The 16374-nt window shown below is 36.1% G+C and overlaps 1 protein-coding gene across 2 annotated transcripts in view; it reads right to left on the bottom strand.

Moving 5' to 3' along the window:
• The window catches only part of ARID2 (AT-rich interaction domain 2), a 110616-nt gene that overhangs the window by 71077 nt on the left and 23165 nt on the right, over positions 1 to 16374 (bottom strand). The gene's annotated exons all lie outside the window — the stretch shown is intronic.

Raw genomic sequence — 16374 nt, 5'->3', positions numbered from 1 at the left:
AATCAGACAACTGAAGCTGTCACCACCCAGCCGCCTGCCCCTCCCTTTTGATAAATGTGGCTGTTCCTAAATGAAGGCATCTGATGCCCTCCTGAATCAGCTCATGAATCACTTGCTCTCAGCCCAGTGTATTCAAGGAAGCAGAGACAATTTTACCTGAAAATAGTTAGGTGGCTCAAGAGCTTATTCATATGCACATCTGACATCACCACTTGGAAAGTGGGGCAAACGTAACATAATAGCTTCATAACAGCAATAGCTTCAGCCAGCTGATTTCCGTCTATTACTGCGGGCCTGCCAGAACCAATAGCCTCTGAAATCTGCTCAGAAAAGGCCCTACTCACGCAGGCAACGCAGTTTGCGTTTATGCAGATTATAGGTGTTACACCACACATCTGTTATGTGACCTTGTGGACTACTTAATTAGTGTAACTTTTAAAATTATTTGAGCAAGCATAAAACTCATTCAAGAAATATCAACTGCAGAGAGTGCAGCCCAGCTCGCCTCCTCCAGCTCAGCTCTTTCATCTACAATTTCTACCACAGTTTCACCCTACGGAGTCAGGAAATAATAGATAGAGCTGTAGCTTCTTGCAAAGTTCCTTCCTTGAGCCAGAGGTTTTTCCAAACAGGAGGTGCCACAGCCCTGTAGGGATGTCTGTACTCCTGCAGCAGAGTCACCACCTCCATCCACTCAGCCAGGCTGCCCACACAGTAATTAAACTGCACAGATGTGGAGGCAAAGCATGTGCTAATTCGGCACAGGCCTCCTCAGCATCAACATATTCAGGCGGGGGGGCAGGGTAGGAGCTTAGGTTTTCCACCCTAGAGTGTCTGCAAAACCTATACAAAGGGTTGCATCAGCAACCTAGAGAGCAATTCACCCTGGACTATGCCACTGGCAAGAAAGGGAGGAGTAGGAAGACGAGCCAACCAGCTTATAAAAGCACGATTAGGATCCAATCTAGATTTATCTCACAACTTTGTCAAATAACTTCAGTGTGACACATGCTTACACTGGCTTTTGTTATTACTGGGGGGTGGTGAATTGTTTTTGGTATTAACTATTTTGTTTTGATTTTTTAATTGCCACAGCCACAATAATAGATCCCCTGAATGGATGCTATTAAAAAAAAAATAATTTATAACCATGCATTTATTCCCATTGACTCTCACCTCATGGGGCCTTAGAAGGCTCATACCACTTTTAACTGTTTTATTACAACACAACCGACACCCACACAACTGAAAGATGGCAGAAATTAAAATATTATTTGAATAAAAGTCAATTTAGTTACATCTCATCTTTAAACTGCTCTAAAAATACTTTATTTAGATTCAAGTAAAGGATTTAGACCTTAGGCATTCCTTTAATGACATGGAAAACTTTAATCAGGTTTTCTAATGTCTCACTATTTTAAGATCCATCCCTTACATAGCTTGGCTTCATTAATTCAAAACAAATCAAAACCAAATCCCTAATACAGGCTAGCCATTTACAGCTGTCACACAAATTAGCAGACAGTTAAAATTATGCTGTAACTCAACTTACTAACCAGCCTTAAAAAAAAATGACTGTTTTATCTTCAATATGGTGTTACCTTAGTTCAATTATTACTTCATAGCCAAAAATGCAGCAAAACCATTTATTCTCCCTAATGAAAATGTACTTAAGACATAAGTAGTTAATAAAGCTTGTTATCTACTACCCTCCTAAAATACAAAAAACCCACAACCATAGTATCAAAAAAATAATTCATTAAAAGCATGACCAATATATTTGATTAAACAATCAAAAAGCAAACATTTCCTTAATCAGCTGTTCAACAGAAGACCTGTTAAAAAACAGTCTTGATCATCTTTGGAGTTCAAGCATAAATAAAAACACTCTGTGTGCAGAAATCCATATCGAAAAATGACAGGGGTTTTCTCCCCTCACTTTTTTTGCTTACTAAGACTGGAGAATGTGGTTCACAGCAAACGAAGCAGATCTAACTGCAGCTGCTATATTGATACTTTCCCCTGGCAAAGCATTACTGCTCCCTCTGGTGTTCGTCTGACCCTGTGCCAAGCCTTTTCAACACACTAAGGTGGCAGAAAACATTTTTTTTTTAAAGTGCGTAGGTGTGTACACACGAGCAGAATTACATGTGAATGTGCATATAGAGAGATCTCTTCACAGTATAGTGACTGAAGCCGCTGCATTTGGGGTCAGAAGAGCACTGAGGCTGGCAGAAAGGAGGGTGTGACTGTAGGAGTCTGAAGTTAGATCAAGTCACGCTGCCCTGGAAAACCAGCTCATGTTAGGGTAAATTACACTCCCCAGACTATCCAATCTAACAGACCACTGCCATCTTTCGCCCTCACTCCTAGCTGTGCTATACCATCCTACTACTGCTATACTACTTTGTAAAGGCTCTGCCATGCCAACTATTCTCCAAGTCAACCCTACTCACTGAAAACTGGCGAGATACCCTAGCTTTTCTTTCCTTCTGGGATTAGGGTTTTTTTCATGTTAATAAACTTCATCAAATGTCTGGGGGGAGACAAATAAAAAAAATGCCAGAGCCAGTAAAAAACAAAAAAGCTGTAGGAGCTCACAGCTATGGACAGAGAAAAGCAGGAGCTCATTCTTTAACCACTGGTAACCCATTAGATTACTTGAACTTTTTTGCACAACTCTTCCCTAGATAAGAATGAGGGTTATTTTACTTTCAAATATCTAATAAGGATCTTTGAATTAAGCAAGAAATATGATTTATCTGGGAAATTCTTCTGATTCGTCATCACCCCTAATGTCCCCACACTAAAACCCGGGCAGGGACAGAAAGTTTGTTACTGGTTTTCAAGCACTACCAAATATGATATGATATGCTAGGTACAAGCGTTGTTTCACAGAATCCAATTTTAAGCACTGAAAATACCCCTGTGCAGTTAAAACTAGAAATTATAACATTTCCCTATGTGAACAGTAATATCCAGTAGCCAAAAGAATGGCACATTTGAAATGGCAGATGTGATGCTTTTAAAACACAGAAATACCCTTGACATTACACAGGTTTGTCCCAAAAGAAAACTGAACTGGCCTGGGATATAGTAAGTCTGACTTGTGCACAAATGATTTATGTCGTCCTCTTAACAAGTCTAAGTAGAAATACCTATACAACAAATATAAAATCAAATATCTAATCCATTGATCTAATGGCCTTTGGCTACAGCACTTGTTGCTAACCATCTCTATAGGCAAGCCAAATTACAAGCGTTTTTCTATTACATTGAATACTATATAGCATGACTATTTATAGCTCCCAGGAAACAGAATTAGGATGACAATAAGAAAAGTTACATTTGCTTAATATATATCTAACCAAGACAAACATAACAGCTTAAAATATTTTTTTAGCAGACACGGCAAATGGATCAGGTTTCATCCAATGACTTGCAACTCTACCCACAGTTAAAAGAATGCTACTTAAGTATCAACGATCAGCTGGGCAGCTGTATTTTGGCCAGACGTTCAGAAGCATAAAGAATTTAAATACTCACAATTAAGCTTTGATGTTAACACCCTATTAACTTGAAGGGAAAAAGTTCACTCCTACAGTACTGTTGTCTGAGTCCAGCTATTGGTGCAAGGCAACAGTGAATTTATTTAATGAATGAGAAATGGTGGGGGAAGATATTTAATTCCAGAGAATAAAAATGAGTGAGACAGACCTAGACTTTTTCCTCAGTTGGAATGTGATGATTCTACATTACTTTATCAGTAAACTGATCCCATCTATTTTGTCTCAGGTGTTAAACATGATGAGAAAACACAACTAAACAGCCAAGTGCATATCGAAAAATAAAGTTAATTGTCTGCCTGTAATAGCTGCAGCAGAAAATAATATTTACATGCTAAATGCAGATACTTAGCTGAAGGTGTTAGAAATCCTTAGAAAAGACTGCACTCTGGTGGAAGATTTGTTAACTTGCTGTAATATCTACTTGGTAAAGCATTGGTTTGTAAGTTTTTGTTTAAAATCTAGGTTTTGTAGTAAGAAAATATTTGCTACACAAACTGAAAAGCTCTTCAAGCATGTGTTACTTCAGTTCTTACAGTTCTTTGGTTTCACGTGCCAGTTACTCACGGCATTTCAAAATACTAAGCCAAATATTTAGAAATAGTTTTATATAACTATATACATTTCTATATCTATATCCTGTGACACCAAGAGTAGGAGGGATAGTTTTCTGTAATTGTTTGTTCTTTAACCCTAGCAGGTTAGTAAACACCAAAAACCCCAACCAAACAAAAAAACCCAAGTAGCATAGCAAGCGAAGACACAACAGAAAACAAATGCTCTTAAAATCATTCCATGAGGAATGGAAATCATGAATCATTTTGTGCTTTATATTCCTCATATTCCCTTAACATGTTTACTCCTCCCTTTGGCCCAAGCAAAAATCCTTATCACAACAGTTCAACATACTCTAAGTTGTCCTCAACTCTCTTCACTTCACACTTACCAGTCCCTGCTTTCTCCCTTCTGTGCCCACTACAGATCTGCAGAATGCTCCCCGTCCCCACAGACCCACCTCTGCAACTGACCGGGCAAGGGGCAGCATGTGTCACAACTGATTCACAACAACGTGCAAGCTGGTACGCGGAGGCTGCTGAAAGCAACTTCACCTGGAATGCATGCTGTCCAAGCTGTCCCTAACCCTCCCTCACTGCCAACACTTCTAGGGTCTCTTTCCTTTATGCATCTGCTAATTATCAACTCAGTTATTGGAATCTGAGGCTTATTTCTTTCTATCAAACGTGGCTGAACTTGGTCAACAGGTCCCAAAGCTCTTGGAGAAGACAAACTTGCAGTAACATCACATGAAAAACATTCTTCATAAAACTAATAAAATTCTACTAAAAATACCTAGGAATTAACAATGAGATATATATTTCCACACATTACATACAAAAGCAAGCAAATAATTGCAATATCTGCTTCGACTAGTGTTTTGCTGACACTGTAGTTAGTGTTAACAAAAGAAATGCATTTATGACTGATGGAATGGACAAGTGGGATGACCAATTTTGACTCTGGAGTGAACACATACATGAGCTACCATGACACAGAGTGGCAGAAGGAAACAACATTCATGGAGCAGCAGGCTAGAATTCATTTAACTTAGGGTTGCCCTCAATTAAAATAAAGGATCTTTTCTAAGATATCAGTAATTTAACATAATATACCACACCCATACTCTGTATTGCCAGCAGGCAATAATGGGAAAAGTAGACTGAGATCATCATATGCAATATACTGTTTCAGTTTTAACAGCCATATTTTAATATGCAAAATAGTACACTCAGAAGAGCAGTGGTAGACTTGTCATTTATCTTGTAACCATGTTTTGGAAATTAAAAAAAAAAATTACTGCTGAATTCAAGTTACAAGCATTTATAAATTTGTTCCAAAGATTACGCTAACTTTAAAAAAATAACTTATTCCATATTTCCCAAGTAGTATTCCTGCTACCTTAGAGCAAGTTGGCACTTTCAACTTCCTGCCTACTAATTACAAAAATCTCTTCTTAGCCTTGCTTATCCTTGCACCTTTCAGATTTACCACTGCAGTTATGGATCATTATTTGTGACAGTAACAGCAAAAACTCCCATTTAATTCAGATAGCACTGGTCTTACTTGTGTGATCACTGAAAAATACTGCTGACGTGTCAAACAAGGCATAGGAAATTCAGCACCATGCAGGAGTTGCGTTAACGGTAGTAAAACAGAATTAAAAGCGGTTAATCCCATTGTATGTTAATGCAGACATAAATCATATTTACTCTCAGAAGTTTATTGGAACAGCTATTCTAAAAGCTGAAACATGTACTTTGGTAAGTTTCAAGCGCAAATAACCATATGGTATTCAAACACAATGGAAGAAGGGTAAGAAGTAGCCCTCTTTTGCATCAGCTCAATGTCTCCCATGCAGGCAGCCTTCTACTTCAAACTTCATACTGCAAGTTCAATAATCACATGAACAGTTATGTTAATGCAACCTGGAAGTTCTTTCACTACTGATCTAAGTTCAGTATAATTAATAATCTTTTTTTTTCCTTAAAATGCTGAGGACATAATGCCTATGGACTAAACAATCAATTGTAGAATGTATCATATTATGAATAAGTTAATATTGTCACACTTTGCATTGTAAATAAAGTATTGTGCTTTAATCAGATAGTACTATCATACAAGAATATGTATTATTACTTGCATAGTTATCCTAATTAAGAACTCATGGAACATTATAACCACAAAAAATATATTTTAAAAAAAATCAACATACATACTATAGAGATTGAAGTATCTGCTAATGATTTTCCGTGAAATATGAAACAATTCCAGAGAGGGAAAAAAAGGTTTTTAATATCTTCTTGAAGTAGTTGGCTCCCAAGGAATGCACATCATTTTATTTAATCACTGATACCCATAGAGTTTTAGAAAAGCTGGGATGTGAGCCAAAAGATAGGAAACCTAGAAAACAGGGCTAGAAATAACTTTAAAAGGGTTATCTTGTCCATCATCCCAAGATTGTTTGAAGGTACCAATCTGAAGGGATCCCTTCCTGGCAAACATTAGTCTAATCTGTTTCAAAAATGCCGTTCATGGAGATTCCACTGATTCTCTACAGTGAAGTGATTACTCACTGCTTATATTAGAAAGCTTTTAACCACATTTAATGTAAATCTCACTTGCTCCAATCACCCTTCTCCATTGCTCCTTGTCCCACCTCCAACAGACACAAGACGTTTTAGTGTTACAGCAGGTCCATTCACATACTAGAGAACTCTATCACATCTCTTTTTTGTCTTCTTTTCTGTATACAAAACAACACATTTTTATTCCCGTCTTTCCTCAAATTACACTTTCAAGCCTTCTGATCACCTAACAGTAAATGTGTGCAGGTGGATGGAGACGATAAGGTAAAGAAAGGAAAAATACTTCCCACCACTCAAAAATACATAGAAAACACTCTAACAATGTTTGCACTGAAAAAAAACCCAAACCAAACCAGAATCAAACCAAACAAAAAAAACCCAAAAGCAAGCAACAACTTTCTAAGGATACTTATTATGCAAAAAGAAGAAATACGACGAAAAAATATTTATATCAAGATGCGCTGGTATCAATGTTCATCTTTCATGTTACTATACTACCAAGCAGGCAAGACAGGCTAAAGATGGTTACGGAAAATTAGCACATTGCACTTTCCACTTAAAAAAGGTATACTCTTACCTTTCTCCTGTTTTCTATGAAAAACCCAAGACCACTGTCAGACCAAACTATTCTGATAAAATGATTATCCAGGTTCTCATACTATTAAAGGAAACATGGTACAAGAGCTTATGAAACAGTAAGACAACGCTTAAGTTCAGATTTTATTTTTTAAGTGTCCAAAGTTAGCACTTCTGATCCCTGTTGCTGCACTCTTGCAGTAGTCCCCCTGTAGTAAAAGCCACACTGATAAAGTAAGTGAGATGAGGAAAAAAATCAGTAAGAATAAAATCTAATTCCCAGTTTACATATGGATTCCTTCAAATGCTTTAGGAAATCACTTAATGTCCCTTTTGCTTCAAGTAGTGTATTAACATTACACAGTGTGTTTACAAAAGTAATAGATACAAAGAATCAGATATACTTCCCTGTCTACAAAATGGGAAAAAGTCATCTAAATGGTTCTTGTCAAGTTTCATTTATGCTTCAGAAAGCATTCCTAATTTGAAAGCAATACTTTTTCATATTATCCTGTTTTACATATCACATCCAAAGAAACTAAGCTCTATTCTAGTTTAACTAAAGTAGAAACAAATTAATAAAATTGAGGGTTTTGTTTGTTTTAGGAATGTTGCAGTTACTCCAAATACCAGGAACTGGCTCAAAAGAAATCCATACATTTTAAGACACAGAAACTGAGAGATTAAATATTAAAACAACCTTAACTCTGTCCTACTGACCTCTATTAAATGTAATGAGAGCTGAACATTCTGATTCATGTTTTTTTAGCATTTGTAGCCCAATCTGTCCTTTAAAAAGATACTTTATTTTCTCCTGTAGCAGGAGAGGAATCCTGAAGGAATATTTCTACTTCCTAAATCCCTATATCTGCATTTACTGCACAACAGCCCTACAAGCACCAGTGTTCAGAAGAATCATAACAGACATGCTATTTTACCTGCTGAGATAGCATACAACTACCAAATCTCTAGATGAACAGAAGACATGACTCAATCTATGAAGGAGAACTGATTGACTTACTACAACCACTGGAATTACACACAAGTGAACTGCAGAAGCAACAGGTGAAATTACTTCTGAAGTTACAGGATGTCACAGTTAACACAACCTTAGGTATTTTTATAATCTTTGCTATAGATTTGTGACTATTACATATAGTAGCAAGCAGCTCAGGATAACTACAAGCTAAATTCTTCATGGTACTATATAAAAGATTTCAATATGTTTTGGCCGCATCTAAAGTTTGAATAATTTATCTCATCCATTACTAAGTTAATTCAGGTTAGAAAGATATTGAAACAGAAGGTTACATTTCTCAATCCAATTCTTCATTCATTTAAATTCAAACTAATTAATGAGTTTGCTTACAAAAATCTCAGCAGTGTCATTATATACTCCAAAAGTACTGTATTCTGCAGAGGACAGGCTGCATTCACCACTCAAAACAAATGCAGAACTCCTGCTTTCAGTGCAAAGCTAAACAGAACCTGTGCTACTGAGTCACAATCAAGGCCAACTACTTTTGAGGCTCGTTATACTTCAGGGTTTTACTTTTTATGTTATGCTAAAAAGAAAACAAGGCATTAAAAGAGTCCATGTATAAACAGTGGTTTTTTGGAAGTATTAGGTATTCCAATGCTGCATCAGAAACAGCAGGGGGTAGTATTTCAGTGCTTTTAAACCTATGCACTTTTTTAGCAAAGCAAGTCCCACCCTGCATTTTCCCTCGTTACAGGTTACCCTTAAATCCCCCACCTAGATTTCTTCAGCACTTAACTTCTGGCTGCATGCCTGCCAGGCAGAGTTGCCAACCCTCTTCCGAGCTGGCTAGCACAGGTCCTGCTCCAGGCAATCTGGTGACCACCTGGCTGCTCTTTTCTGCTCCCTCTGCCTTACAGATTTTACCAGACTTTTATTTACCACTATTGTGGAAATCACTAGCCTATAATAGGTCACGTCACATTGCTAATTTACATCTTCCTATAAATATAGTGACTCAAAATCAATTTAAATGTAAAATTAAAATATTAACTTCAACAGCATCACAAGTGTGTCCAACATTTTACAGACTAAAAGAACATTCCTACCATAAGTTTATAGTCCAAACACATCAAAACAGCATTTAGTGCAATGTAGAATACAGTAATTTTGTGCACGTCATTTGTAAAAAATATTTCTTGAGAACAGCAAAGAGCTACTTGAATTTTCCCAAACCGAGCCAATACTATCCTACCTAGGTAATTTAGAACACCAAACTTTCAATTTTCTCTGAAACAGGCTATGTCCCCCAACATCTACTAATCACATTTAATGTTCCTCCAGTTAGCTTAATTTTGCCAAGTCTAACATCAGGTAATTGACATTGTGTTTACATCGCATAGATAAGTTACCAATATTTAAGACCAAAAAAAAAAAAAAAAAAAAAAAAAAATCTATTTTTTAAAAGTTTTAGAGGTTGGGTTTTGTTGTCTTTTTAATTTTTTTATATGCTTCCATATTTTATTTTTCTTTTTCAGAGTTTATCTTGATACACACCCCCACCTCCCCTGCCCCAAATCCAGACTTGCTACAGATAGCCACAAACATTTATAGAAAACCTACTATTTTCCCAAATATTTTGTTTGCAATTTTAGGATATATTATCCCATGAATTGCTATGACTAAGATCCAGCATTGTCTTTGATTCAATTAAAAAGCTGATTCCCAGTTCTCCAACAGGATAAATTTAGGTATCTGAGAAACAGGACGTGTTTATTTTCCACCTGTGTGTATCACATTTTATTTGTATTAGCTCACTTACACAGTCATTTTAAGGATTTATTCTTTAAAATACAGCAAAAAGCTTGGGTAAAATACATTAATACTGTTTCAAGGGAATTGGCTGTAGGATGGCCAGTAAGAATTGTCCCTCTGATGTCATGTGTTCTAAACCAGAGTAAATTAGATTGAGTTTAGAAAAAAAAATCAGCTTCAAAATTTAAAGCTCAAAACTTAAGAGTTGCAACGAATTATCCCTTCTGTAAGACTTACTCTCTAACCAATCTTGCATTTAGTACAAAAAAGTGAAACAGAAAAAAACCCAAAGTAACTCTGCAATTAATTTAAATCACCATCATCACATACTATACTAAAGGGTGAGCAAACTCTCTGATTCTTCTAGAAGTTACCACACTGTGAAGATGCACCTTGACAAACAAATGAAAATTAGTGCAAAATTATTTTATTTATGGTCATAGGGGATACAAAAGAACAGTCACTGAGGAAATTTCAGTAGTCATAAAGATACTACATGCTGAAACCATTAGCTACTCCTCCCATCTCATTCAAGCTATCCTAATCAGAAATTTTGAAATGATACACAGATGCCACATGATGCCTTTTCACAGTGGCTGTTTCCATCCTGAAGATAAAACTGTACTATCAGTTTTCACTGATTTAAGAAAACACTGACCCTAAACAAGCCATCCTACCATCTTCCACCTCTAAGTAGGCTAACTGGACAGAAAACTACTTTTTATCTACAGATCTTTCAGTTCAGTCAGCAACTCAATTTGACTGGCCAATGACCAGTGATAATGCAAGGGAAGTTACAGGAATCCGTTAGTAGAGGAAGACAACTACGCTTTTCAAGTCAGAAGTGAACCGTATCTTTAGCGGGCAGCTAAACTGTTATCTGCATCGTAGTAGCTGGCACACTGTGAGAATGAAACATTTATCAGCAATTACCTCCATGATCTCCTCATGATCAGTTTACAATATTGTCCAAAGAAGAAAAGAAGAAGGAATACACAAGATCAAGAAGATACGAGACCCACTGGTGGCATACACAGGATTGCTGACTGAAAGATGACACAAACCTGGTAAATATTTTTACATAGTATCAGGTATAATCTTCTAATCACAGAATAATCGGGTTTGAAGAAACTCCTGAAGGTGACGTTGTCCGCTGCCTGTTCAAAGCCAGGTTAACTTCAGCAAGGTTGTTCCAGTCCCTGTACAGTCAAGTTTTGACAGTCTCCAAGGACAGAGATTCCCCAGCCTTCCCCACTCGCTACAAGCCCCAATACTGAACTAAAAGTAGGTAGTTGCATGCGTTTCTACCACTACTTATTTGAAAAACACGTGCCCCCTACAAAAATGATTAAATTGCTTTTCAGGAAATTAAATGACTTTTCAAGCACATTAGACTTTTCAGTCTTTATAGTAGCTTCCAAAAGCACAAAGTACTTTTCAGACTTTAAAAAAAAAAAAAAGTAAAACAAACCAACAAGGCCAATGAAGAACCTATCCTGCTTTTAATTATCAGCTTATTTTTAATAATCTTCATGAGAATCTACAAATCAGTACATCAGTTTCAAGCAAAAGGTGAAAAAATGGCAAAACAGATATATAAAATTAAAAGGGAAAAAGCCTCTGCTTCTACCTAAGCCGTTCATATTTTTAAAAGAAATGCAAGTTCTACTACTGCATTATTTTCTCAGTCAACTGGCAACAAATAAAAATACCAGATCTCTGACAGACGCGATCACTTTTCTTACTTGGTTCAAAATACTCTTTTGCTCTTTTACTTTCTTTCTATTCTAGTCTAGTCCCCAACAAAGCATAATTCCTTCTTCCTGCTCAGGGATATAATTATGTCTTCATTAGTTCTGAAATGCAGTACAGTAGGAATCTGTTGATTTTTTGGCAGCATAGGCATACTAAATAAGAATAACCAGATGCCGCTTACATCACTTTCAGATATAGACAAATTAAAAGCAAAACAAAAACCAGTGCACAGGTGTTCATGAAAGCAATAAATTCTGAGTTCCCCCACTATTTGGCTCTCTGTTATAAGGGTATTCTACTTTGGGTCCCAAAAGGAACATAAGTGTGTTCACAGCTCACAGCTATTTCATGCCCTCAGATGTACGTACCAAATACAAATTACACAGATAAAACTCTATAACCATCTGGTCATCTAAAGTATTTCATATAAATTGTAAGTGACCTATTTACTGGTACAGAGAATGTTTCCAGTTTGAATTTTCTTCTTCCTTTTTGTTGTATTTTGATTGAAAGTTAAGGATGGCAGTTTGCAGAACTCCACGATGTGTTGTTCTTTTGTTTGCACACCAACAGGTGCACGAACAGCCATTAAGTAGGCTGGTGCTAAGAAGTACACAATAGCGTAACTGCTCAGTTATGCTCTAGAAATCAATGGAATTACCAAGGAGGAAAACAAAATAAACTGAAGTTCATATGAAAAATGAGATGAGTTGTCACTTGCAGGAGTGCCTAGTTATAACTAAAAATTATACTTTCATTTTCAGCTCTTCTTCCAGTTTATGACTTACTAGAACAATAACAACTTCCTGCTTTGGGACTGAAACTGTTCCTGGTCCTCCTCATTCCAGAAGGTTTGTTTGTTTGTTTGTGGTTCTTCTGGAGAGAAAGGAGAAGGGCAGATCAAGGAAATCCATTACTATAATATTTTAAAGTGGTATTCACAATCTTTTTTGCTCTCCGGGCTCTTCAAATACTGAGTTCTCAATTATGGTCTTTCTGGAAGCAAAAGACTCTGCTTTCATGAGTGTATTCTTAGGAAAAAACTGGTTGAGAAAGTATATACTTAGGATTTTAGTTAAAAACGAAAAAACAAAAAAAAACAACAAAAACCCCCAAACTTCACCACATAGAATTTGCACACTGTTTTCTTGACAGAAGTACAAAGTGCAACTAGAGATAAGTTAGAGTATATAAAAAACCTCTAGATTTGACTATTTTTAATATTTTAGTATTGACATATGAATACATATTGACAACCTGAATACTCATTTTTCATTTGTCTGAGGGCTATGCTTACCTCTAACTTATATAACTTGAAAAGCAAACAGTTTAATACATTAAATCAATTGTGTGCACTAGAAAGCTTATCTCAAATATCCACACATTTGGAACAGAGACTCGAAAGAGAAGGGCTATACAGACAGCCCTGTAACGACCTATAGGATGATTCCATGTATAGCAGCTTGGTTCAAGTCTCATTGTCTTTGCTTATTTAATTCAAGCCCTTTGGAAGAAATTTATTGTGTGTCTTTACAATACTCTGTACAATGGGAACCAGATCTCATTCAGATCAACTCTACAAGTAAGTGATAAAATGATCATTACTGGAAGGTATATCTCAAACATTATGTACTTTTAGGAAGAGTACTGTATTTTCACAGTTGTAACCAGCAGATTCTACATTAAAAGACTGTTACTTTTACTGAGCATCAGTGCAGGTATATGTGTACAAATAACCCAAAGCCTCACAGTCACCTTTGTAGCTACCTCAGGATGAAAAGGTAGATCCTGACTTCCACTACCTGCCTGCTTCCTAGAACTGACAGGAGCCATCTGGCCCTCTCCAAATCACTTGCAGTTGCTGCCTGCTTGAAGTAAAAGTGAAGAGAAGAGCAAGGGTGAAGGACATGATGTGCAAATGCAGAGAAAAGTCTTGTATCACCACCTTTACAACCAAGCAGCTCACTACTATAAACTTCTATTTTAAAAAATACAGCATGTACCAACCATCAGATAAACCATGCCATATCTAAGTATCTGCTCAGAAAGACAAATTATTTTGCCAGAGAGCTAGATACATGAAAATATAAAAATACTCTAAATTATACACTCAGAGCCAAAGGTTAGAATTTTGCCAGCATATCAGATTTCAAACGTTTATTTTTTCAGAAAGCCTGATCCAACTCCTGTGAAATTTAGTAGAATTTATTTTTACTGGCTTTGACTCTAGTTCACAAGAAAATCATGGAACCAAGAACACAAGACCAAGACCTTCAACTTTATGTCAAAAAAAAAAAAAAAAAAAAAGATTGCCAACAGCAAATAGCAGTGTAAGATTCTTCACTACTCATTCAAAATGACTGTGCATTTTGATGCTTGAGCACATTTTCCAGGCAAAAGGAAGCACATAAAAATTACAAATAACTACTTTAATGAAAATACCAAAGGGCACCACAACAGAAGAAAATGTTAGTTATTCACTAGTTTATTTTATACAGTGAGTTAGAAAAAACCCCACACAATAGTAATTTCTGCCCATTACTGCAGTAAAATTTGTTTTTCCTCTTCTAATTCTCTTGAAATAAATGTCTAGTCAAATAATGGAAGCTCTGATCCTGATTTGTTTCCAGATATTTTCTCTAGTGTTGTCAATTATTGACACATACCTGAAACTGCCTAGTTAGTTTTGCATTTTCTAGAAGTAACTACAGCATAACTGATCCCCTCTATACTACCATATATTTTTAGTGAAGCAATGTAACTACCTTCCCCTATGAACATACTAACAAACACTGAAAGCCATAACAAAACAGGCAGCAGAGCCCTGGAGCACTCTGTTACAACAGATCTGGTAACACCTTGTCTCTTGAGCCCAAAGGACCCAGGAGTTGCAGTGGGGATTAGTGAGAGAAATAAACAATGGTTATTATAAATGTTTAAAGATTAAGGTAGTGAGCACTCTTTCATTGTGTATAGTCTGTTACTGAACCACCATAATTAATAATGAATTCATCTGTAATGCTTTTCAATCACATTTTAAGATGTTTCAAAAAAGAAAAGTAAATCAAAGAGACTGTGACTTACTCCTAAATCAATGTCTTGTCTAAGTCAGTAGGCAGCCTATTCCCTGTCAAATGCAACATGCTTTGAGACTGCACATTTGGATATACAGTTCATATGCAGGGTGAAATATCTTTTTAAAACCATATTTGATTAAAAAGAGAAAAATTACTCAAGGTAGTGACATGCTGCAAAAGCTTGAATGGTTATAAAGAATATACAATGTCATAGGGCAAGATTCTGTCATTCATTTCTTCACACAACTGATCATTTTTTATTTTTAAGGAAAGTATTTGTTGGATAGCATCCTTCCAAAACCATTTATCCAACCATTTGTGCAAGGTGGAATACCCAAAAAAGAGCTGTAAACACTAATCTACAAATATGTGACAAATGCAAAAGTTTTTGTTACTGGACACTACTTCAATGCCAAGATACCCAGCATTCCCAGCTAAAAACCCAGAAACTTCACTAACCTTCATGCAAAGGACCGAGCAGTTTGAAGACACCACAACATGTATGAAAAGAGGTGCTAGGAATCATTTACACCAGCACTGCTGAAGTGCTAAAGCAGAAACCTGTAGTACTGTTCAAAATTGCAAACTTTTGCCATTGTAATTCTACATGTCAAAAGACAGACAGACTGATAGATATCTCAATATACATGTCATTTTATACATACCAAGGCAGATGGAACTAATGACTTTACCTTGTTGAAAACTACACTAGTCTGAGTTATGTATGTACGCTATAATAAACCATAACAGTTGTTAGTTTGGTTGATACTGAAAGTACAAGACATTTATGTAGCTATTATTTTATCTCTAAGAAAATGTGAAATTAAATGAGGTAAACTAACCTTAAATAATGGATACAAACATAAAACAATTGTTCGAAACGTAAATCGAAACTTCAGAAATAATAATGCCACTTAGCTTACATGCAGTATTCCTTACAGGATCTAAATGGTGGAACAGTTTACCTGTCCAAAACTTGAACTGGTCTACCCCTTATCTGTCAGATTTGGGAACAGCCAAGATATCTACCTAGAGGACAAACCCAAAAGCACTATTTTTCACAGTCTGAATGCTTTACTGGCCATATGCTCCAAAGCTTCTTTTTAAATTTGACTTCCACTTCGGAGAAAGAAAAGAAAGTCATTAATGTTTATACATACAACACTATGGAGAGAAGATAAATTTTTCATTTTAACTTCCAGGAAAAAAAAGTTAACTTTCCAGATGCACTGTATGTTTTTTCTTGAATGTTTAGAGTGATTATTGGTAAATGGCTATGATAGCAATTCTGTATTATTTTCTTATTAATACAACATTCCATTTTTTGCAACTGGCACTTCAGTAACTGTTTTTGCCTATTAAGTATTTTGAATTGAGATACTCTTTAATGAATCAGAATGAAAAAGTGGTTAGAAAATAAAAGATTCTCTTCTTAATCATAACTGTAACTAGCCATAACTTCC

This window comes from Ciconia boyciana, chromosome 1 (assembly GCF_034638445.1).
Source record: "Ciconia boyciana chromosome 1, ASM3463844v1, whole genome shotgun sequence".
Classification (NCBI taxonomy): Eukaryota; Metazoa; Chordata; class Aves; order Ciconiiformes; family Ciconiidae; genus Ciconia; species Ciconia boyciana.
Note: the sequence above shows the minus strand (reverse complement) of the source record. Positions and strands in the feature narration are given on the sequence as shown.